We start from the raw sequence: 24,163 nt of genomic DNA, 5'->3' as shown, positions 1-24,163 counted from the left end.
CCCGCTGTTGGTTATTGACCAGAGAGCCGTCTCAGTCATGTCTACGTGTCTCCCGAACCCGTAGGGTCTACACACTTAAGGTTCGGTGACGCCAGGGTTGTAGAGATATTAGTATGCAGCAAACTGAAAGTTGTTCAGAGTCCCTGATGAGATCTCGGATGTCACGAGGAGTTCTGGAATGGTCTGGAGGTAAAGAATTATATATGGGAAGTCGAGTTTCGGCCATCGAGAAAGTTTTGGTGGTCACGGTATTGTACCGGGACCACCGGAAGGGTCCCGGGGGTCCACCGGGTGGGCCTACCCATCCCGGAGGGCCCCATGGGCTGAAGTGGGAGGGGAACCAGCCCCTGGTGGGCTGGTGCGCTACCCCCCCTTGCCCCCCCTTGGCCCCCCCTGCGCCTAGGGTTGGGAACCCTAGGGGAGGGGGCGCCTCCACTTGCCTTGGAGGGCAAGGCACCCCCCTTGGTCGCCGCCCCCCTAGGAGATCCCATCTCCTAGGGCTGGCGCCCCCCTGGGGACCCTATATATAGAGGGGGGAGGGAGGGCAGCCGCACCCTTGCACTTGGCGCCTCCCTTCCCCCTTGCTACACCTCTCCCTCCCGCAGACGCTTGGCGAAGCCCTGCCGGGATCCCTGCTGCATCCACGACCACGCCATCGTGCTGTTGGATCTTCATCAACCTCTCCTTCCCCCTTGCTGGATCAAGAAGGAGGAGATGTCACGCTGACCATACGTGTGTTGAACGTGCAGGTGCCGTCCGTTCGGCGCTAGGATCTCCAGTGATTTGGATCACGACGAGTACGACTCCCTCAACCCCGTTCCCTTGAACGCTTCCGCTCGAGCTACAAGGGTATGTAGATGCACTCCTCTCTCTCGTTGCTAGATGAACTCCTAGATTGATCTTGGTGAAACCGTAGGAAATTTTTTATTTTCTGCAACGTTCCCCAACAGTGGCATCATGAGCTAGGTCTATGCGTAGTTCTCTTTGCACGAGTAGAACACAAATCTTTTGTGGGCGTAGATGTTGTCAACTTTCTTGCCACTACTAGTCTTATTTTGCTTCAGCGGTATTGTGGGATGAAGTGGCCCGGACTGACCTTACACGTACGCTTACGTGAGACAGGTTCCACCGACTAACATGCACTAGTTGCATAAGGTGGCTAGCGGGTGTCTGTCTCTCCCACTTTAGTTGGAGCGGATTCGATGAAAAGGGTCCTTATGAAGGGTAAATAGAAGTTGACAAATCACGTTGTGGCTTTTTCGTAGGTAAGAAAACGTTCTTGCTAGAACCCTATTGCAGCCACGTAAAAGATGCAACAATAATTAGAGGACGTCTAATTTGTTTTTGCAGCAATTGCTTTGTGATGTGATATGGCCAAAAGTTGTGATGAATGATGAATGATATATTGTGATGTATGAGATCATGTTCTTGTAATAGGAATCACGACTTGCATCTCGATGAGTATGACAACCGCCAGGAGCCATAGGAGTTCTCTTAATTATTGTATGACCTGCGTGTCAATGATTTAACGCCATGTAATTACTTTACTTTATTGCTAAACCGTTAGCTATAGTATTAGAAGTAATAGTTGGCGAGCAACTTCATGGAGACACGATGATGGAGATCATGATGATGGAGATCATGGTGTCATGCCGGTGACGAAGATGATCATGGAGCCCCGAAGATGGAGATCAAAGGAGCTATATGATATTGGCCGTATCATGTCACTACTATTTGATTGCATGTGATGTTTATCATGTTTTTGCATCTTGTTTACTTAGAACGACGGTAGTAAATAAGATGATCCCTCATAATAATTTCAAGAAAGTGTTCCCCCTAACCGTGCGTTGTTGTGACAGTTCGTTGTTTCGAAGAACCACGTGATGACCGGGTGTGATAGATTCTAACGTTCACATACAACGGGTGTAAGACAGATTTACACATGCAAAACACTTAGGTTAACTTGACGAGCCTAACATGTACAGACATGGCCTCGGAACACAAGAGACCGAAAGGTCGAACATGAGTCGTATGAAAGATACGGTCAACATGGAGATGTTCACCGATGATGACTAGTCTGTCTCACGTGATGATCGGACACGGCCTAGTCGACTCGGATCATGTAACACTTAGATGACTAGAGGGATGTCTAATCTGAGTGGGAGTTCATTGAATAATTTGATTAGATGAACTTAATTATCATGAACTTAGTCTAAAATCTTTGAAAAAATTTCTTGTAGATCAAATGGCCAACGCTCATGTCAACATGAACTTCAAGGCGTTCCTAGAGAAAACCAAGCTGAAAGATGATGGCAGCAACTATACGGACTGGGTCCGGAACCTGAGGATCATCCTCATAGCTGCCAAGAAAGCATATGTCCTAGAAGGACCACTAGGTGAAGCACCCATCCCAGAGAACCAAGACGTTATGAACGCTTGGCAGTCACGTGCTGATGATTACTCCCTCGTTCAGTGCGGCATGCTTTACAGCTTAGAACCGGGGCTCCAAAAGCATTTTGAGCAACACGGAGCATATGAGATGTTCGAGGAGCTGAAAATGGTTTTCCAAGCTCACGCCCGGGTCGAGAGATATGAAGTCTCCGACAAATTCTATAGTTGTAAGATGGAGGAAAATAGTTCTGTCAGTGAGCACATACTCAAAATGTCTGGGTTGCACAACCGCCTGTCCCAGCTGGACATTAACCTCCCGGACGAGGCGGTCATTGACAGAATCCTTCAGTCGCTCCCACCGAGCTACAAGAGCTTTGTGATGAACTACAATATGCAGGGGATGGTGAAAACTATTCCTGAAGTATTTTCAATGCTGAAGTCAGCAGAGGTAGAAATCAAAAAGGAACATCAAGTGTTGATGGTCAATAAAACCACCAAGTTCAAGAAAGGCAAGGCTAAGAAGAACTTCAAGAAGGGCGGCAAGGATGTTGCCGCGCCCGGTAAGCCAGTTACTGGGAAGAACTCAAAGAATGGACCCAAGCCTGAGACTGAGTGCTTTTATTGCAAAGGGAAGGGTCACTGGAAGCGGAACTGCCCTAAATACTTAGCGGACAAGAAGGCCGGCAACACTAAAGGTATATGTGATATATATGTAATTGATGTGTACCTTACCAGTGCTCGTAGTAGCTCTTGGGTATTTGATGCCGGTGTCGTTGCTCATATTTGTAACTCAAAGCAGGAGCTGCGGAATAAGCGGAGACTGGCGAAGGACAAGGTGACGATGCACGTCGGGAATGGTTCCAAGGTCGATGTGGTCACCGTCGGCACGCTACCTCTACATTTACCTACGGGATTAGTTTTAAACCTCAATAATTGTTATTTAGTGCCAAGTTTGAGCATGAACATTGTATCTGGATCTCATTTAATACGAGATGGCTACTCATTTAAATCCGAGAATAATGGTTGTTCTATTTATACGAGAGATATGTTTTATGGTCATGCCCCGATGGTCAATGGTTTATTCTTAATGAATCTCGAACATGATGTTACACATATTCATAGTGTGAATACCAAAAGATGTAAAGTTGATGATGATAGTCCCACATACTTGTGGCACTACCGCCTTGGTCACATTGGTGTCAAGCGCATGAAGAAGCTCCATGCTGATGGACTTTTAGAGTCTCTCGATTATGAATCGTTTGACACATGCGAACCATGCCTCATGGGCAAAATGACCAAGACTCCGTTCTCTAGAACAATGGAGCGAGCAACCAACTTATTCGAAATCATACATACTGATGTGTGCGGTCCAATTAGCATTGAGGCTCGTAGAGGATATCATTATGTTCTCACTCTCACTGACGACTTGGGTAGATATGGGTATGTCTACTTGATGAAACACAAGTCTGAGACCTTTGAAAAGTTCAAGGAATTTCAGAATGAGGTAGAGAATCAACGTGACCGAAAGATAAAATTCCTACGATCAGATCGTGGAGGAGAATATTTAAGTCACGAATTTGGTACGCACTTAAGGAAATGTGGAATCGTTTCACAACTCACGCCGCCTGGAACACCTCAGCGTAACAGTGTGTCTGAACGTCGTAATCACACTCTATTGGATATGGTGCGATCTATGATGTCTCTTACCGATTTACCGCTATCATTTTGGGGATACGCACTAGAGAGAGCTACATTCACTTTAAATAGGGCTCCGTCTAAATCCGTTGAGACGACACCATATGAATTATGGTTTGGGAAGAAACCTAAGCTGTCGTTTCTAAAAGTTTGGGGATGCGATGCTTATGTCAAGAAACTTCAACCTGAAAAGCTCGAACCCAAGTCGGAAAAATGCGTCTTCATAGGATACCCTAAGGAAACCATTGGGTATACCTTCTACCTTAGATCTGAAGGCAAGATCTTTGTTGTCAAGAACGGATCCTTTCTGGAAAAAGGGTTTCTCTCGAAAGGAGTAAGTGGGAGGAAAGTAGAACTCGATGAAGTACTACCTATTGAACCGGAAAGTAGTGCAGCTCAGGAAAATGTTCCTATGGTGCCTACACCAACTGGAGAGGAAATTAATGATGATAATCAAGGTACTTCGGATCAAGTTGCTACTGAACTTCGTAGGTCTACAAGGACACGTTCCACGCCAGAGTGGTATGGCAACCCTGTCCTGGAAATCATGTTGTTAGACAACGGTGAACCTTCGAACTATGAAGAAGCGATGGCGGTCCCAGATTCCAACAAATGGCTTGAAGCCATGCAATCCGAGATAGAATCCATGTATGAAAACAAAGTATGGACTTTGACAGACTTGCCCGATGATCGACGAGCGATAGAAAACAAATGGATCTTTAAGAAGAAGACAGACGTGCATGGTAATATTACCATCTATAAAGCTCTACTTGTCGCTAAGGGTTATCGGCAAGTTCAAGGGGTTGATTATGATGAGACTTTCTCTCCCGTAGCGAAGCTGAAGTCCGTCCGAATCATGTTAGCGATTGCCGCATACTATGATTATGAGATATGGCAGATGGACGTCAAAACGGCATTCCTTAACGGCTATCTTAAGGAAGAATTATATATGATGCAGACGGAAGGTTTTGTCGACCCTAAGAATGGTAACAAGGTATGCAAGCTCCAGCGATCCATTTATGGACTGGTGCAAGCATCTTGGAGTTGGAACATTCGCTTTGATGAGATGATCAAAGCGTTTATGCAGACTTATGGAGAAGCCTGCGTTTACAAGAACGTGAGTGGGAGCGCTGTAGCATTTCTCATATTGTATGTAGATGACATACTTTTGATGGGAAATGATATAGAACTCTTGGACAGCATTAAGGCCTACTTGAATAAGTGTTTTTCAATGAAGGACCTTGGAGAAGCTGCTTACATATTAGGCATCAAGATCTATAGGGATAGATCGAGACACCTCATAGGTCTTTCACAAAGCACATACCTTGACAAGATATTGAAGAAGTTCAATATGGATCAGTCCAAGAAAGGGTTCTTACCTGTATTGCAAGGTGTGAGATTGAGCTCGGCTCAATGCCCGACCACGACAGAAGATAAAGAAGAGATGAGTGTCATCCCCTATGCCTCAGCCATAGGATCTATTATGTATGCCATGCTGTGTACCAGACCTGATGTAAACCTTGCCGTAAGTTTGGTAGGAAGGTACCCAAGTAATCCCGGCAAGGAACACTGGACAGCGGTCAAGAATATCCTGAAGTACCTGAAAAGGACAAAGGACATGTTTCTCGTTTATGGAGGTGACGAAGAGCTCGTCATAAAGGGTTACGTCGATGCTAGCTTCGACATAGATCTGGATGACTCTAAGTCACAAACCGGATACATGTATATGTTGAATCATGGAGCAGTAAGCTGGTGCAGTTGCAAGAAGAGCGTCATGGAGGGATCTACATGTGAAGCGGAGTACATGGCAGCCTCGGAGGCAGCGCATGAAGCAATATGGATGAAGGAGTTCATCACCGACCTAGGAGTCATACCCAATGCGTCGGGGCCGATCACTCTCTTCTGTGACAACACTGCAGCTATTGCCCTTGCCAAGGAGCCCAGGTTTCACAAGAAGACCAGGCACATCAAGCGTCGTTTCAACTCCATCCGTGAAAATGTTCAAGATGGAGACATAGATATTTGCAAAGTACATACGGATCTGAATGTTGCAGATCCGTTGACTAAACCTCTTCCGCGAGAAAAACATGATCAACACCAGAACTCTATGGGTGTTCGATTCATCACAATGTAACTAGATTATTGACTCTAGTGCAAGTGGGATACTGTTGGAAATATGCCCTAGAGGCAATAATAAAATGATTATTATTATATTTCCTTGTTCATGATAATTGTCTTTTATTCATGCTATAATTGTGTTATCCAGAAATCGTAATACATGTGTGAATACATAGACCACAATATGTCCCTAGTGAGCCTCTAGTTGACTAGCCCGTTGATCAACAGATAGTCATGGTTTCCTGACTATGGACATTGGATGTCATTGATAATGGGATCACATCATTAGGAGAATGATGTGATGGACAAGACCCAATCCTAAGCATAGCATAAGATCGTGTAGTTCGTTTGCTAGAGCTTTTCCAATGTCAAGTACCTTTTCCTTAGACAATGAGATTGTGTAAATCCCGGATGCCGTAGGAGTGCTTTGGGCGTACCAAACGTCACAACGTAACTGGGTGACTATAAAGGTATACTACGGGTATCTCCAAAAGTATCTGTTGGGTTGACACGGATCGAGACTGGGATTTGTCACTCCGTATGACGGAGAGGTATTTCTGGGCCCACTCGGTAATGCATCATCATAATGAGCTCAAAATGACCAAGTGTCTGGTCACGGGATCATGCATTAGGGTACGAGTAAAGTGACTTGCCGATAACGAGATTGAACGAGGTATTGGGATACCGATGATCGAATCTCGGGCAAGTAGCATACCGATTGGCAAAGGGAATTGTATACGGGGTTGCTTGAATCCTCGACATCGTGGTTCATCCGATGAGATCATCGAGGAGCATGTAGGAGCCAACATGGGTATCCAGATCCTACTATTGGTTATTGACCGGAGAGCCGTCTCAGTCATGTCTACGTGTCTCCCGAACCCGTAGGGTCTATACACTTAAGGTTCGGTGACGCCAGGGTTGTAGAGATATTGGTATGCAGCAAACCGAAAGTTGTTCAGAGTCCCGGATGAGATCTTGGACGTCACGAGGAGTTCCAGAATGGTCCGGAGGTAAAGAATTATATATGGGAAGTCGAGTTTCGGCCATCGGGAAAGTTTCGGGGGTCACCGGTACCAGGACCACCGGAAGGGTCCCGGGGGTCCACCGGGTGGGGCCACCCATCCGAGGGCCCCATGGGCTGAAGTGGGAGGGGAACCAGCCGCTGGCGGGCTGGTGCGCCCCCCTTGGACCCTCCTGCGCCTAGGGTTGGGAACCCTAGGGGAGGGGGCGCCTCCACTTGCCTTGGGGGGCAAGGCACCCCCCTTGGCCGCCGCCCCCCCAGGAGATCCCATCTCCTAGGGCCGGCGCCCCCCCTGGGGACCCTATATGTAAACGGGGGGGAAGGAAGGGCAGCCGCACCCTTGCACGTGGCGCCTCCCTTCCCCATTGCTACACCTCTCCCTCCCGCAGACGCTTGGCGAAGCCCTGCTGGGATCCCTGCTGCATCCACCACCACGCCGTCGTGCTGCTGGATCTTCATCAACCTCTCCTTCCCCCTTGTTGGATCAAGAAGGAGGAGACGTCACGCTGACCGTACGTGTGTTGAACGCGGAGGTGCCGTCCGTTCAGCGCTAGGATCTCCGGTGATTTGGATCACGATGAGTACGACTCCCTCAACCCTGTTCTCTTGAACGCTTCCGCTCGATCTACAAAGGTATGTAGATGCACTCCTCTCTCTCGTTGCTAAATGAACTCCTAGATTGATCTTGGTGAAACCGTAGGAAATTTTTTATTTTCTGCAACGTTCCCCAACAGGTGCTGGTGAAGATGTTGATGGAAATTGACCCCCTCTCGATGAGAGGATCGATGGTGTTGACGATGGCGACGATTTCCCCCTCTCGGAGGGATGTTTCCCCGGTAGAACAGCTCCGCCGGAGCCCTAGATTGGTTCAGCCCAGGTTCCGCCTCGAGACGGCGGCGCTTTGTCCCGAAAGCTTCCTTATGATTTTTTCCATGGCCAAATACAACATATAGTAGAAGATGGGCATCGGGGGCCTGCCTGGTGGCCCACGAGGCAGGGGGCGTGCCTAGGGGGGTAGGGCGCGCCCTCCACCCTCGTGGCTGCTGGGTGGCCCCCCTCTGGTGCTTTATACGCCCAATATTTTTAATATATTCCAAAACCAACTTTCATGGAGTTTCAGGACTTTTGGAGTTGTGCAAAATAGGTCTCTAATATTTGCTCCTTTCAAACCCAAAATTCTAGCTACCGGCATTCTCCCTCTTCATGTAAACCTTATAAAATAAGAGAGAAAATGCATAAGTATTGTGACATAATGTGTAGTACCAGCCCATAATGCAATAAATATTGATATAAAGGCATGAAGCAAAATGGACGTATCAACTCCCCCAAGCTTAGACCTCACTTTTCCTCAAGCGAAAGCCGATATCAAAAAATATGTCCACATGTTTAGAGATAGAGGTGTCGAGAAAATAAAATACGGACATGAGGGCATCATGGTCATTCTTGGAATGACCACATGTATATTGTCATATGATTTCTTATGCTTAAGTAACAATCTATTCACAATGTAAAGTATGAATTAGAAACTTCATTGAAAACTAGCAAACTATAATCTCAGTCATTGAAGCAATTGTTATTTATCATACATCGGAAAGAGTCAATATAAGAGCTTTTCAGCAAGTCCACATACTCAACTATCATTTAGTCTTTCACAATTGCTAACACTCACGCGATACTTATGGGTATGAAGTTTCAATCAGACACAGAGAAATATAGGGGCTTATAGTTTCGCCTCCGAACCTTTTACATCAAGGGTAATGCCAAAATTAATACTTTATGAAAACCCACATCCAATTGGATATAAATATCAGGATCTTTCCAACACATAGTGCTTGCCAAAGGATAAAGTGTAAAAAGGACTGGTGAAGATCACCATGACTCTTGTATAAGGGTAGAAGGTAAAAATAAGAGATAGGCCCTTCACAGAGGGAAGCAGAGGTTGTCATACGCTTTTATGGTTGGATGCACAAAATCTTAATGTAAAAGAACTTCACTTTATATTGCCACTTGTGATAGGGACCTTTATTATGCAGTCCGTCGCTTTTATTTCTTCCATATCACAAGCTCGTATAAAGCTTATTTTCTTCACACTAATAAGTCATACATATTTAGAGAGCAATTTTTATTGCTTGCACCGATGACAACTTACTTGAAGGATCTTACTCAATCCATAGGTAGGTATGGTGACTCTCATGGCAAAACTAGGTTTAGGGATGTTTGGAAGCACAAGTAGTATCTCTACTTGGTGCAAAGAATTTGGCTAGCATGAGGGGGAAAGGCAAGCTCAACATGTTGGATGATCAATGACAATATACTTTATTCGGATATGAGAAAACATAACCCATTATGTTGTCTTCCTTGTCCAACATCAACTTTTTAGCATGTCATATTTTAATGAGTGCTCACAATCATAAAAGATGTCCAAGATAGTATATTTATATGTGAAAACCTTTCTTTCTTTATTACTTCCTATTAATTGCAATGATGACCAAAACTAAGTTTGTCAAGTATCAGCAACTTTTATTCATCCTACTCTTTATATGTGAAGTCATTACCCTCCATAAGATCAATATGATCTTTTTATTTCCTTTTATTCTTTCTTTTATTCCCTCAAGATCATATGAAGATAGCAAAAGCCTTCGACTCAAAACTAATCTTTATTATATATAGCTCACGGACTCGATTACGTACATAGATAGAGATCGAAACAAAACTCAAAGCTAGATGATACTAAACTTTATTCTACTAGATCAAGATATAACCAAAAGGATTGAACTAAGAAAAATTGTAAAGATAGAAGTGTGATGGTGATACGATACCGGGGCACCTCCCCCAAGCTTGGAAGTTGCCAAGGGGAGTGCCCAAACCCATGTGTTTATGTCTCTTTCTTCGGAGGTGGTGATGATGGAGTTGTTGATGATGTAGGCTTGTCGTCCATCTTCCAAGGCATAGGCTCACCATCATAGAAGGATGATCGAGTCTCCGGGGTCCTCAAATCTGCAGCCAAACTCATCCTCTTGAATCTATATTCATACTCATAATTTTGGTTTTGCAGGTCATAGATCTGGGCTTGAAGGTGCTCAATTTTCTCGTGAAGCTTGAAGATGGTCTCCCCATTGTTCTTGGCATCCACCTTATGGTTGTTTGTGAACTCCGCTATCATCATGTGGTTGGCGTTGAGTCCGCGTTCCACCATCCCTTGGCACTTGAAAACTTGTTGCTCCATTGTTTCAAGTCTTGTCTCCGCGCTTCTGGTCCTCCTCAGTCCCTCAACATCGCGGATGTGCAGCACCCCCTCATGCATCTCAATGGTTTGAGGGTGTTGCAGCACCTCCGCGAGGTAAGGGTTGATGACCTTCTTGAAAAACTTGTCCTTGGGGGTGCTTGAAGACGTCATGGTGATCTAGATCTGTCAGAAAAACAGCTCGAAACAAAAGCAGAGGATTTTGTTGTGGTACGGTAGTCAAAACCTCCAGGAGATTATATATTGAATTTTTACCGACTAAAAGAAGTATCGCGCAAGAAAACGGAGTCCGGAGGGCACACAGGGTGTCTGATATGTCTCCGTCGTATTTATAATTTTTCATTGTTCCATGCCAATATTCTTCAACTTTCATGTACTTCTGGCAAGTTTTTATACTATTTTTTGGGGCTAACATATTGATCCAGTGCCTAGTGCCAGTTCATGTCTGTTGCATGTTGTATGTTTCACAGGAAACCCATATCAAACAGAGTCCAAACGGGATAAAAAAGGATGGAGAATTATTTTGGAATATTTATGATTTTTGTGAAGTAAAATCAATGCGAGATGGTGCCCGAGGGGGCGAGGATATAGGGGGCGCACCCCAGGGAGGCAGGCGTGCCCTGGACTCTCCTGGGGCCCCCGTAAGGTGGTTGACGCTCTTCCTTTGCCGCAAGAAAGCTAATTTTATGATAAAGATCTGGGCGAAATATTCACCCCAATCGGAGTTACGGATCTCTGCATATAAAAAAACAGTGAAGGGGCAGAATCAGGGAACGCGGAAACAGAGAGAGACAGAGAGATAGATCCAATCTCGGAGGGGCTCTCGCCCCTCCCAAGCCATGGGAGCCAAGGACCAGAGGGAAAACCCTTCTCCATCTAGGGAGAAGGTGAAGGAAGAAGAAGAAGAAGAAGGGGTCTCTCTCCCCCTTGCTTCCGGTGGCACCGGAACGCCGCCGGGGGCCATCATCATCACCGCGATCTTCACCAACACCTCCGCCATCTTCACCAACATATCCATCACCTTCCCCCCTCTATCTACAGCGGTCCACTCTCCCGTAACCCGCTGTACCCTCTACTTTAACATGGTGCTTTATGCTTCATATTATTATCCAATGATGTGTTGCCATCCTATGATGTCTGAGTAGATTTTCGTTGTCCTATTGGTGGTTGATGAATTGTTATGATTGATTTAATTTTCTTGTGTTTATGTTGATGTCCTTTGGTGCCCATCATATGAGCGTGTGCATGGATCACACCATAGGGTTAGTTGTATGTTGATAGGACTATGTATTGGAGGGGAAGAGTGACAGAAGCTTCAACCTAGCATAGAAATTGATGCATACGGGATTGAAGGGGGACCAATATATCTTAATGCTATGGTTGGGTTTTACCTTAATGAACGTTAGTAGTTGCGGATGCTTGCTAATAGTTCCAATCATATGTGCATAGAATTACAAGGCAGGGATGACATGCTAGCAGTGTCCTCTCCTTCATAAAACTTGCTATCAGTCTAGTAAAGTAGTCAATTTCTTAGGGACAATTCCACAACTCCTATCACCACTTTTCCAAACTCGCTATATTTACTTTATTGTTTATTTATATAAACAACCACTACTTTTTATTTACGTGTGCTTTATTATCTTGCAAACCTATCCTATCACACCTACAAAGTACCTCTAGTTTCATACTTGTTCTAGGTAAAGCGAACGTCAAGCGTACGTAGAGTCGTATCAGTGGCAGATAGGACTTGAGAGAGTATTTGTTCTACCTTTAGCTCCTCATTGGGTTTGACACTCTTACTTATCTAATGAGGTTACATCTATCTCGTATACTTGCGGGTTATCAAGACCTTTTTCTGGCGCCGTTGCCGGGGAGTCATAGCGTGGGGTGAATATTCTCGTGTGTACTTGTTTGTTTTATCACTAAGTAATTTTTATTTGTTGTTCTTAGTTTTTTCTATCTTTAGTTATGGATATGGAATATGAAATACCAAAAAAATTAGGTGTACTTGATACTCATGGAGATGGGGAGCCTCCTAAAACCCTCGATGCTCGTTATGTGACAGAAATTATGTACTACTTTGATAATCCTGAGAAAACCCCATTCAACTTTGTTATGGGAGACACGTTGGATCAACGTGAATACTTTAGGGATTATCGCTTGACAGAAAAAGGGAAACTATTATGGGATCAAATTCATATGTTACGTTGGTATGCTCGTCAACTATGCTTGATACATGATTATACTTGTTGCTCTAGGATGAAGGCTCCACACCTTTCCTTTTCATGCAAATTCAATGATAATAAAACCTTGGCTTCTTATGCTAATGGTATCTATGACTACTATGATGTGGAACAAATAGAAGAATTTGTTGCTTTTATGGGTGCATATGAGATTGAATCTATGTTTAAAGCATTTGACGATTTTGACGATTCAGTTTACAGACCTGAAATTTTTTCTGTACTTAGATATTGCTATGAAAATTATGAATGCAATTACAATATTGATGCATTTATTGAGAAAGTCTCCGCTGCCCAAGAAGAGACTAATATTTTGCAGGAATCTATGGAAGAAGAAAATGATGAAACTGTGAGCTCATTGGATGAAAAAGATGACGAGGAGAGCGAAGAACAAAAGGAGGAAGAGTGGATTAGCTACCCGTGCCCACCTTCTAATGATAGTAACTCTTAAACTCATACATTGTTTAATTCCCCTTCATGCTTACCGAAGGATGATTGCTATGATGATTGTTATGATCATGTGGATTCTCTTGAAATATCCCTTTTTGATGATGCTTGCTATGCTTGTGGCCAAGATGCCAATATGAATTATGCTTATGGAGATGAACTTGCTATAGTTCCTTATGTTAAACATGAAATTGTTGCTATTGCACCCACGTATGATAGTCCTATTATCTTTTTCAATCCTCCAAACTACACTATATCGGAGAAGTTTGTGCTTATTAAGGATTAGATTGATGAGTTGACTTTTACCGCTGCACAGAATAATTTTGATAGATATAATATCCATGTGCTTACTGCTCCTACTTGCAATTATTATGAGAGAGGAACTACATCTCCGCCTCTTTATGTTTCCAACATGATAGAACTGCAAGAAACTGCTTATACTATGCATTGACCTTTACTTGGTGTGCATGAATTGTTCTTTTATGACATGCCGAGAGTTAGAATTTGTTGTTGCATGATATATGTTACTTTGTGCTCACTACTAAATTAAAAATCATTGTTAATTAAAATTGGCTTTGATATACCTTGGGATCCGGGTGGATCCATTACTTGAGCACTATATGCCTAGCTTAATGGCTTTAAAGAAAGCGCTGCCAGGAAGACAACCCAGAAGTTTTAGAGAGACATTTATTTCTGTTGAGTGCTTTTATTTAGCCTAAAAACACAAAAATAAAGAGGGGAACCCAAAACTTTTCAAAAAGGAAAGTGAAAGTGAGAAAGACAAGCATTGTTGAAGTGGGAGCTAGCCTTGAACTTTGTTCATGCTCACGGAAACTTTGTGAATCTTGATTACAGAAACTTTTCATCAAAAATAATTATCCCCTTGTACAATTCCATTGTATTATAAAAATAATGTGCCAAGGTTTGCCTTTAGGATGTTTACAATGCTTGTTGGTTTGTGCGGTGCAGGACAGAAACTTTGGCTGTAGTGCATGATTTTACAGTTTTTACTGGGATGCCAAATTGTCCTGATTCTTTTTGAACTGTCTTGCGGTAAAACTTCTTTATTTTCCCTAATTTTGGTAGATTTGTTGGGGTATCAGAAGTTTGGTTAATGTTCAGATTGCTACAGACTGTTCTATTTTTGACAGATTCTGTTTTTGATGCATAGTTTGCTTGTTTTGATGAATCATTTAATTTATAACAGTGGATTAAGCCATGAAAAAGTTATGTTACAGTAGGAACAATGTAAAAACAAAATATGAATTGGTTTTCTACAATACTTAGAGTGGTGATTTGCTTTATTATACTAACGGATCTTACCGAGTTTTCTATTGATGTTTTGTGTGGATGAAGTGTTTGATCGAGGAGGTCTCGATATGAGGAAAAGGAAGAGAGGCAAGAGCTCAAGCCTGGGGTTGCCCGAGGCACCCCAAGTAAATATTCAAGGAGAGTCAAGCATCTAAGCTTGGGGATGCCCCGGAAGGCATCCTCTCTTTCTTCAACAAGTATCGGTATGTTTTCGTATTCATTTCGTTTATGCGATATGTGCAAGTCTTGGAGCGTCTTTTCCATTTAGTTTTCACTTTTATTTTATGCACCATGCTGGTATGAGATAGTCCTTGGTTGATTTATAGAATGCTCATTGCACTTCACTTAAATCTTTTGAGTATGGCTTTATAGAATGCTCATTGCACTTCATTTATATCATTTGAAGTCTGGATTGCCTGTTTCTCTTCACATAGACAACCACCATTTGTAGAATGCTCTTTTGCTTCACTTATATTTGTTAGAGAGTGGGCATATGTTTTATAGAAATAATTGAACTCTCTTGCTTCACTTATATCAATATAGAGAGATGACAGGAATTGGTCATTCACATGGTTAGTCATAAAATCCTACATAAAACTTGTAGATCACTGAATATGATATGTTTGATTCCTTGCAATAGTTTTGCGATATAAAGGTGGTGATATTGGAGTCGTGCTAGTTGAGTAATTGTGAAATTGAGAAATACTTGTGTTGAGGTTTGCAAGTCTCGTAGCATGCACGTATGGCGAACCGTTATATAACAAAGTTGGAGGATGAGGTGTTTTTTGATTTCTTTCCTTATGAGTGGAGGTCGGGATCGCACGATGGTTAACTCCTACCAGCCCTTCCCCTAGGAGCATGCGTAGTAGTACTTTGCTTCGAGGGCAAGTATACTTTTGCAATAAGTATATGAGTTCTTTATGACTAATGTGAGTCCATGGACATACGCACACTCACCCTTCCACTTTGCTAGCCTCTATTGTGCCACGCAACTTTCCCCGGTATCATGAACCCATTATTTACCTTCCTCAAAACAGCCACCATACCTACCTATTATGGCATTTCCATAGCCATTCCGAGATATATTGCCAAGCAAATTTCCACCGTTCCGTTTATATGACACACATCATCATTGTCATATTGCTCTTTGCATGATCATGTAGTTGACATCGTATTTGTGGCAAAGCCAGCTTCATAATTTTCATAGATGTCGCTCTTGATTCATTGCATATCCCGGCACACCGCCGGAGGCATTCATATAGAGTCATATATTTGTTCTAGATATCGAGTTGTAATATTGAGTTGTAAGTAAATAAAAATCTGATGATCATCATTATTACAGCATTGCCCCAATGAGGAAAGGATGATGGAAACTATGATTCCCCCACAAGTCGGGATGAGACTCCGGACTTAATGAAAAAGAAAAAAAAGGCCAAAGAAGCCAAATAAAAAAAGGGGGCCAAAGAAGCCCAAAGAAAAAAAAAGAAAATAAGAGAAAATAAAAAAAATGGGAGAAAAGGAGAGAAGGGGCAATGTTACTATCCTTTTACCACACTTGTGCTTCAGAGTAGCACCATGTTCTTCATAGAGAGAGTCTCCTATGCTTTCACTTTCATATACTAAGTGGGAATTTTTCATTATAAAACTTGGCTTGGATACCAATGATGGGCTTCCTCAAAATGCCCTAGGTCTTCGTGAGCAAGCAAGTTGGATGCACTCCCACTTAGTTTCTTTTGTTGAGCTTTCATATATTTATAGCTCTAGTGCATCCGTTGCATGGCAATCCCTACTCACTCACATTGATATCTATTGATGGGCATCTCCATAGCCCGTTGATACGCCTAGTTGATGTGAGACTATCTTCTCCCTTTTTGTCCTCACAATCACCACCATAGACCACCATAGTGCTATGTCCATGCCTTGCGCTCATGTATTGCGTAAGAGTTGAAAAAGCTGAAGCGCGTTAAAAAGTATGAACCAATTGCTTGGCTGAAACCGGGGTTGTGCATGATGGGAGTATTTTGTGTAATGAAGATGGAGCATAGCCAGACTATATGATTTTGTAGGGATGAGCTTTCTTTGGCTATGTTATTTCGATAAGACATACTTGCTTGGTTGGTATGCTTGAAGTATTATTGTTTTTATGTCAAATGATAGACTATTGCCTTGAGTCACTCGTGTCTTAATATGCATGCCATGATTAGACATATGATCAAAATTTTGCTTGGTAGCATTCCACATCAAAAATTATCTTTTTTATCATTTACCTACTCGAGGACGAGCAGGAATTAAGCTTGGGGATGCTAATACGTCTCCGTCGTATCTATAATTTTTGATTGTTCCATGCCAATATTATTCAACTTTCATATACTTTTGGCAACTTTTTATACTATATTTTGGGACTAATATATTGATCCAGTGCCTAGTGCCAGTTCCTGTCTGTTGCATGTTTTATGTTTCGCAGGACATCCATATCACCAAATGGGATAAAAACGGATGGAGAATTATTTTTGAATATTTATGATTTTTGGGAAGTAAAATCAATGCGAGACGGTGCCCGAGGGGGCCAGTAGATAGGTGGCACGCCCCAGGGAGGCAGGCGCGCCCTGGACTCTCCTGGGATGCCCGTCAGGCGGTTGACGGTTTTCTTTTTCCGCAAGAAAGCTAATTTTATGAGAAAGAACTGGGCGAAAGATTAACCCCAATCGGAGTTACGGATCTCCGGATATAAAAGAAACAGTGAAGGGGCAGAATCAGGGATTGCAGAAACAGAGAGAGATAGAGAGATAGATCCAATCTCGGAGGGGCTCTCGCCCCTCCCAAGCCATGGGAGCCCAGGACCAGAGGGGAAACCCTTCTCCCATCTAGGGAGAAGGTCAAGGAAGAATAAGAAGAAGGGGGGCTCTCTCCCCCTTGCTTCCGGTGGCGCCGGAACGCCGCCAGGGGCCATCATCATCACCGCGATCTTCACCAACACCTCCGCCATCTTCACCAACATCTCCATCACCTTCCCCCCTCTATCTACAATGGTCCACTCTCCCGCAGCCCGCTGTACCATCTACTTGAACATGGTGCTTTATGCTTCATATTATTATGCAATGATGTGTTGCGATTCTATGATGTCTGAGTAGATTTTCGTTGTCCTATTGGTGGTTGATTAATTGCTATGATTGATTTAATTTGCTTGTGGTTATGTTGTTGTCCTTTTGTGCCCATCATATGAGCGCGCGTGTGGATCACACCATAGGGTTATTTTTATGTTGTCAGGACTATGTATTGGAGGGAAAGAGTGACAGAAGCTTCAACCTAGCATAGAAATTGATGCATACGGGATTGAAGGGGGACCAATATATCTTAATGCTCTGGTTGGGTTTTACCTTAATGAACGTTAGTAGTTGCGGATTCTTTCTAATAGTTCCAATCATTAGTGCATAGAATTCCAAGCCAGGGATGAAATGCTAGCAGTGGCCTCTCCCACATAAAACCTGCTATCGGTCTAGTAAAGTAGTCAATTGCTTAGGGACAATTTCACAACTCCTACCACCACTTTTCCACACTCGCTATATTTACTTTATTGTTTATTTATCTAAACAGCCCCTACTTTTTATTTACGTGTTCTTTATTATCTTGGAAACCTATCCTATCACACCTACAAAGTACCTCTAGTTTCATACTTGTTCTAGGTAAAGCGAACGTCAAGCGTGCGTAGAGTCATATCAATGGCTGATAGGACTTGAGAGAGTATTTGTCCTACCTTTAGCTCCTCGTCGGGTTCGACACTCTTACTTATCAAAAGAGGCTACAACTATCCCGTATACTTGCGGGTCATCAGTGTCCACGAGGAAGGGGGCGCGCCCTCCACCCTCATGGATGCCTCGTGTCTCTTTCGGACTACTTCTAATTTTCCTAATTTTTAAACATTCCAAAACGGAGGAAAATTGCTATTTGAGTAGTTTTGGAGTCAGTTTACTAACCGTACCACATACCTATTCATTTTCGGAGTCTAAAACGTTTTGGAAAGTGTCCCTTATGTACTCCTCCGGGGTTATAGTGTCAATAACATTGGTTTCAACATTTATGGGGTTACCTGAGATATAATGTTTGATTCTTTGACCGTTCACCACCTTCGGATTTGTACCTTCGGCGTTGTTGATTTTTATGGCACCGGAATGATGGACTTCCTTGATAATGTAAGGACCTTCCCATTGAGAGAGAAGTTTTCCTACAAAAAATCTTAAACGAGAGTTGTATAGAAAAACATAATCACCTACATTAAACTCACGCTTTTGTATCCTTTTGTCATGCCATCTTTTAACTTGTTCTTTAAACAATTTAGCATTCTCATAGGCCTAGGTTCTCCATTCATCAAGTAAGCTAATGTCAAAAAGCCTCTTCTCACCGGCAAGTTTGAAATCATAATTGAGGTCTTTAATGGCCCAATATGCCTTATGTTCTAGTTCGAGAGGTAAGTGACATGCTTTTCCATAAACCATTTTATACAGAGACATACCAATAGGATTTGTATATGCAGTTCTATAGGACCATAATGCATCATCAATTTTCTTGGACCAATTCTTTCTAGACCTATTAATAGTCTTTTGCAAGATCAATTTAATCTCTCTATTACTCAATTCTACTTGACCACTAGACTGTGGCTGGTACGGAGATGCAATTCTATGATTAATATCATACTTAGCAAGCATTTTATGAAAAGCACCATGAATAAAATGTGAACCACCATCAGTCATTAAGTATCTAGGGACTCCAAACCTCGGAAAAATAACTTATTTAAGCATCTTAATAGAAGCGTTATGATCAGCACTACTAGTTGGAATAGCTTCTACCCACTTAGTAACATAATCAACAGCAACTAAAATATGTGTATACCCATTAGAGGAAGGAAAAGGTCCAATATAATCAAATCCCCAAGCATCAAATGGTTCAATAACAAGTGAATAGTTCATAGGCATTTCTTGACGTCTACTAATATTACCAATTCTTTCACATTCATCGCAAGACAAGACAAACTTACGGGCATCTTTGAAAAGAGTAGGCCAATAAAAACCGGATTGCAATACCTTATGTGCAGTTATATCTCCAGCGGGGTGTCCTCCATAAGCGTCGGAGTGACACTTGCGTAGGATCTGTTCCTGTTCATGCTCAGGTACACAACGTCTAATAACACCATCTACTCCTACTTTATAAAGGTGTGGGTCATCCCAAAAGTAATGTCTTAAATCATAGATTTTATTTTTATTTTTCTGGTATGTGAAACTAGGTGGTATAAATTTAGCAACAAGTAATTAGCATAATCAGCATACCATGGAGCAGTACGAGAAGCATTTATGGCAGCTAATTTTTCATCCGGAAAGCTATTATCAATAGGTAGTGGGTCAGCAGGAACATTTTCTAACCTAGACAAGTTGTCTGCAACGGGGTTCTCAACTCCCTTTCTATCAATAACATGCAAATCAAATTCTTGTAGCAAGTGAATCCATCTAATAAGTCTAGGTTTAGCATCTTTCTTTTCCATAAGATATTTAATAGCAGCATGATCAGTGTGAACAATTACTTTGGAATAAAAAATATAAGGTCTGAACTTATCACAAGCGAACACAACTACTAAAAATTCTCTTTTAGTAGTAGCATAATTTCTCTGGGCACTGTCTAGAGTTTTACTATCATATTGGATAACATTTAATTTCTTATCAACTCTTTGCCCTAGAACAGCACCTACAGCGTAATCATTAGCATCACACATAATTTCAAAGGGTAAATTCCAATCAGGTGGCTGAACGATAGGTGCAGAAATCAAGGCTTTCTTAAGTATTTCAAATGCTTCTACACAATCAGCATTAAAAACAAAAGGAATATCTTTTTGTAAGATATTAGTGAGAGGCCTAGAAATTTTAGAGAAGTCTTTAATAAACCTTCTATAAAAACCAGCATGACCAAAGAAACTTCTTGTACCTTTGATGTCCTTAGGACATGGCATCTTTTCGATAGCATCTACTTTAGCTTTATCAACTTCAATACCTCTTTCAAAAATTTTATGCCCCAAGACAATCATTCATTAACCATAAAGTGGCACTTCTCCCAATTCAATATAAGATTAATTTCTTCACATCTCTGCAAAACTCGACCAAGGTTGCTTAAGCAATCATCAAAAGAAGTTCCGTAAACGGAGAAATCATCCATGAAAACCTCAACAATATTTTCACAAAAGTCAGAGAATATAGCAGTCATACATCTTTGAAAGGTAGCGGGTGCATTGCATAAACCAAAAGGCATACGTCTATAAGCAAAGGTACTGAAAGGGCAAGTAAAAGTGGTCTTATCCTGTTCCTCCTTTGACACAGGTATTTGAGAGAAACCAGAATAACCATCTAGAAAGAAAAAAAATGTGTATGTTTGGATAATATTTCTAGCATTTGATCAATAAAAGGTAGAGGGTAATGATCCTTTCTAGTAGCTTTATTTAATTTGTGGAAATGAATTACCATTCTATAACCTATAACAATTAATATTCTTTGTGGGATCAATTCATCCTTATCATTAGGAACAACAGTAATACCTCCCTTCTTAGGGACACAATGGGCATGACTTACCCACTGACTATCAGCAACAGGATAAATTATACCTGCCTCCAGAAGCTTTAGTATTTCATTTCTTACCACTTCTTTCATCTTAGGATTTAACCATCGTTGGTGATCAATAACTGGTTTAGCATCTTTCTCCAATTTTATTTTGTGCTGCCATAGAGTGGGACTAGTGCCCTTAAGATCATCAAGAGTATATCCAATAGCAGCATGGTGCTTCTTCAGAGTTTTCAATAATTTCTCTTCTTCATGCTCTGAAAGGTTAGCACTAATAATAACAGGATATATCTTCTTTTCATCAAGATAAGCATATTTCAAAGTATCTGGTAATTGTTTAAGCTCAAACACGGGATCACCCTTGGGTGGAGGAGGATCCCCTAGGATCTCAACAAACAAGTTGTGTTTCAAAATAGGTCCCTCTTTAAATAATACTTCATCTATTTCCCTTCTTTCATTGATAAATATATCATTTTCATGGTCGAGCAAATATTGTTCTAAATGATCATTAGGAGGCACGGCAATAGAAGCAAGACCAATAATTTCATCTTTACTAGGCAATTCTTTATCATGGGTTTGTCTACGAAATTTAGAAAAATTAAAATCATGAGAAATATCCCCTAAACCAACAGTAACAATATCCTCTTCGCAATCTATCTTAGCATTAAAAATATTCAAGAAGGGTCTACCAAATATAATGGGAAAAAGTCATCTTGTGGGGAACCAAGAACAAGAAAATCAGCAGGATATTTAATTTTCCCACACAAAACTTCAACAACTCTAACAATCCCAATTGGTGAAATAGTATCGCTATTGGCAAGCTTAATAGTAACATCAATATCTTCTATCTCAGTAGGTGCAATATCATGCATAATTTCTTTGTATAAGGAATGAGGTATTGCACTCACACTAGCACCCATATATGTCGGCATCCTGGAATTGGGGGTATCCAGCCCTGCCTGCCTGCGGCCCACCTCGTGGCTCCATCGACGGCCTGGTACGGCCAACCTCCAACACCAGCACTGCAAGACCCTCGCGAGGGGCCAAGCCTCGCGAGGCGGGCAACGCCAAGACCCCCGAGGGAATCGGCCTCCTCAGGCTGGCTCCTAAGGGGCGGAGAGTTCTATGCAATGTACCTCACGAGGATCAGCTTACGTGAGCCATGAAGACCAAGGCCAGGCGGGCACCAGGCGGGCGCAGAGCACAGGTTTCCTATTCGGTGCAAAGGAGGCAAGCCACATGCGCGGAATCCCGAGGAATCAACCAAAGGTTTCCATTCTGGCACAATGAGACCAAGACCGCCAGGACGGCAGGACGGAGGTCATCGGCGAGCCCACCGCAACGTCATGACCAGAGGCATTTCGCAGGTGAAGACTACTTTTGTCAGGATAGACGGTACTATTTGTCCCCTTTCTAATCTGGCCATTGTGGGACCCCTTCCCACTTGGGAAGAGGACCAAGGACACTAAAAATAGGACTAGCCACCACCATAGAAGGGGACGGGATCAAGACAAGTAGAGCTAGCATACACCACACCAGCTCAAGAGCACCTCACCTCCTGAGGCTTGTTTGTCCATTGTACTAGCTCATCCTCATCCCTTCGAGGCAATCCACCCAAATGCTGGAGTAGGGTATTACACCAAAACGGTAGCCCGAACCAGGATAAAACTATTGTGTCTCTTTGTATCTTTGAGCTTGGCGCGCTAGGCTTAGGAGGATCGCGGGTAGGTAGACTGGGTAGGTTCAGATCTCCGCACGCACCCCAAAGTTTGAACCTCTCAAGGGTTTGCGGATCCCATAATCTGACATTTGGCGCGCCAGGTAGGGGTGCGTCAAAATCTTCTTGCTCGATTCTAGATTGTGCCACTAGATCCTATGGCGGGCGCTCCTTCGTCGGCCCGGTCGACACACATTCCCGAAGAGGCGCCGGGGCTGCGCTGCTTCACCCTCTCCCGACGGCAGGTGCAGTGGCTTCCCAAGTTCCAACCGGAGATGCCGCCGCGCTATGATGGCGCGGCAGATCCAACCCCCTTTCTTCAAGCATACGGGGAGGTAGTTTGGGAGGTCGGCGGAGACGACAAGGTGAAGGCCAACTGGCTCCCCATGGCCCTTGTAGGCGCGCCACGCGCTTGGTTGCTCAACCTGCCGGCATCATCTGTGGCCTCATGGGAGGAGCTGCATGACCTTTTCCTCGCCCACTACGCGGCACCGGCACCCCCGGTCGTCGCAGCTCTCCTAGGTGGCTCGCAGGCACCACCTTCCGACCGCCACATCAAGCAGTTCTACCGGCGGGTAGGCGCCACTCAGGCGAGCTCGGGGGCTCCCCGGGCTGGGCGGCGCCCAAAGCTGACCTCACCTTCAGCCCCAAGGATCACCCCGTCGCCACGACGGGCGTAGGCGTGCTCCCAATGCTCTGCACCCCCACCTTCTGCCACGTGGCGATCACCAGGACCCTCATCGACGGTGGAGCCGGCCTCAACGTACTCTTCCCGGAGGCGTTCGACCTACTCCACGTGCCGCCCAGCCGGCTCTGCCCCTCCAAGCCTTTCTCCGGGGTCGGCGACGGCTCCACCAGGCCCTTGGGGTAGATTCGTCTCCCTATCACCTTCAGGACCCGCGACAACTACCGCATTAAGCTCATCAACTTCAACATCACCAAGATCGATCTGCCGTACAATGTCATTCTACCCGGCCTTGGCCCAGTTTATGGCTGTGACACACCCCACGTACAACCTCATGAAGATGCCTGGCAGCAATGGTGTCCTCACGATGGCGGGGGACACCAAAGGCGAGCTGCATGCCCTCAAGCTCGCCTTAAGGACAGCCGCGTCTGCGCTACCCGACGAGAAGAAGGGTCAGGAGGCCCCAGAAGCGGCGCCGGCCAAGAAGAAGCAGTTGTTCTCCCAAGACCGAGCCGAGACGAAGCAAGTGCAGGTCTATGAGGATGGGACGACCAGCGCCACCTTCACCATAGGGGCTGGCCTCCCTCAGGATCAAGAGGAGGCATTGATCAACTTTTTGCGAGCCAACAAGGATGTATTCGCTTGGGAACCCAAACACCTGGCTGGGGTCCCAAGGGGGATAATCGAGCACCACTTGA

This window comes from Triticum aestivum, chromosome 2B (assembly GCF_018294505.1).
Source record: "Triticum aestivum cultivar Chinese Spring chromosome 2B, IWGSC CS RefSeq v2.1, whole genome shotgun sequence".
NCBI classification, from domain to species: Eukaryota; Viridiplantae; Streptophyta; class Magnoliopsida; order Poales; family Poaceae; genus Triticum; species Triticum aestivum.
This window is presented reverse-complemented; position numbering follows the sequence as displayed.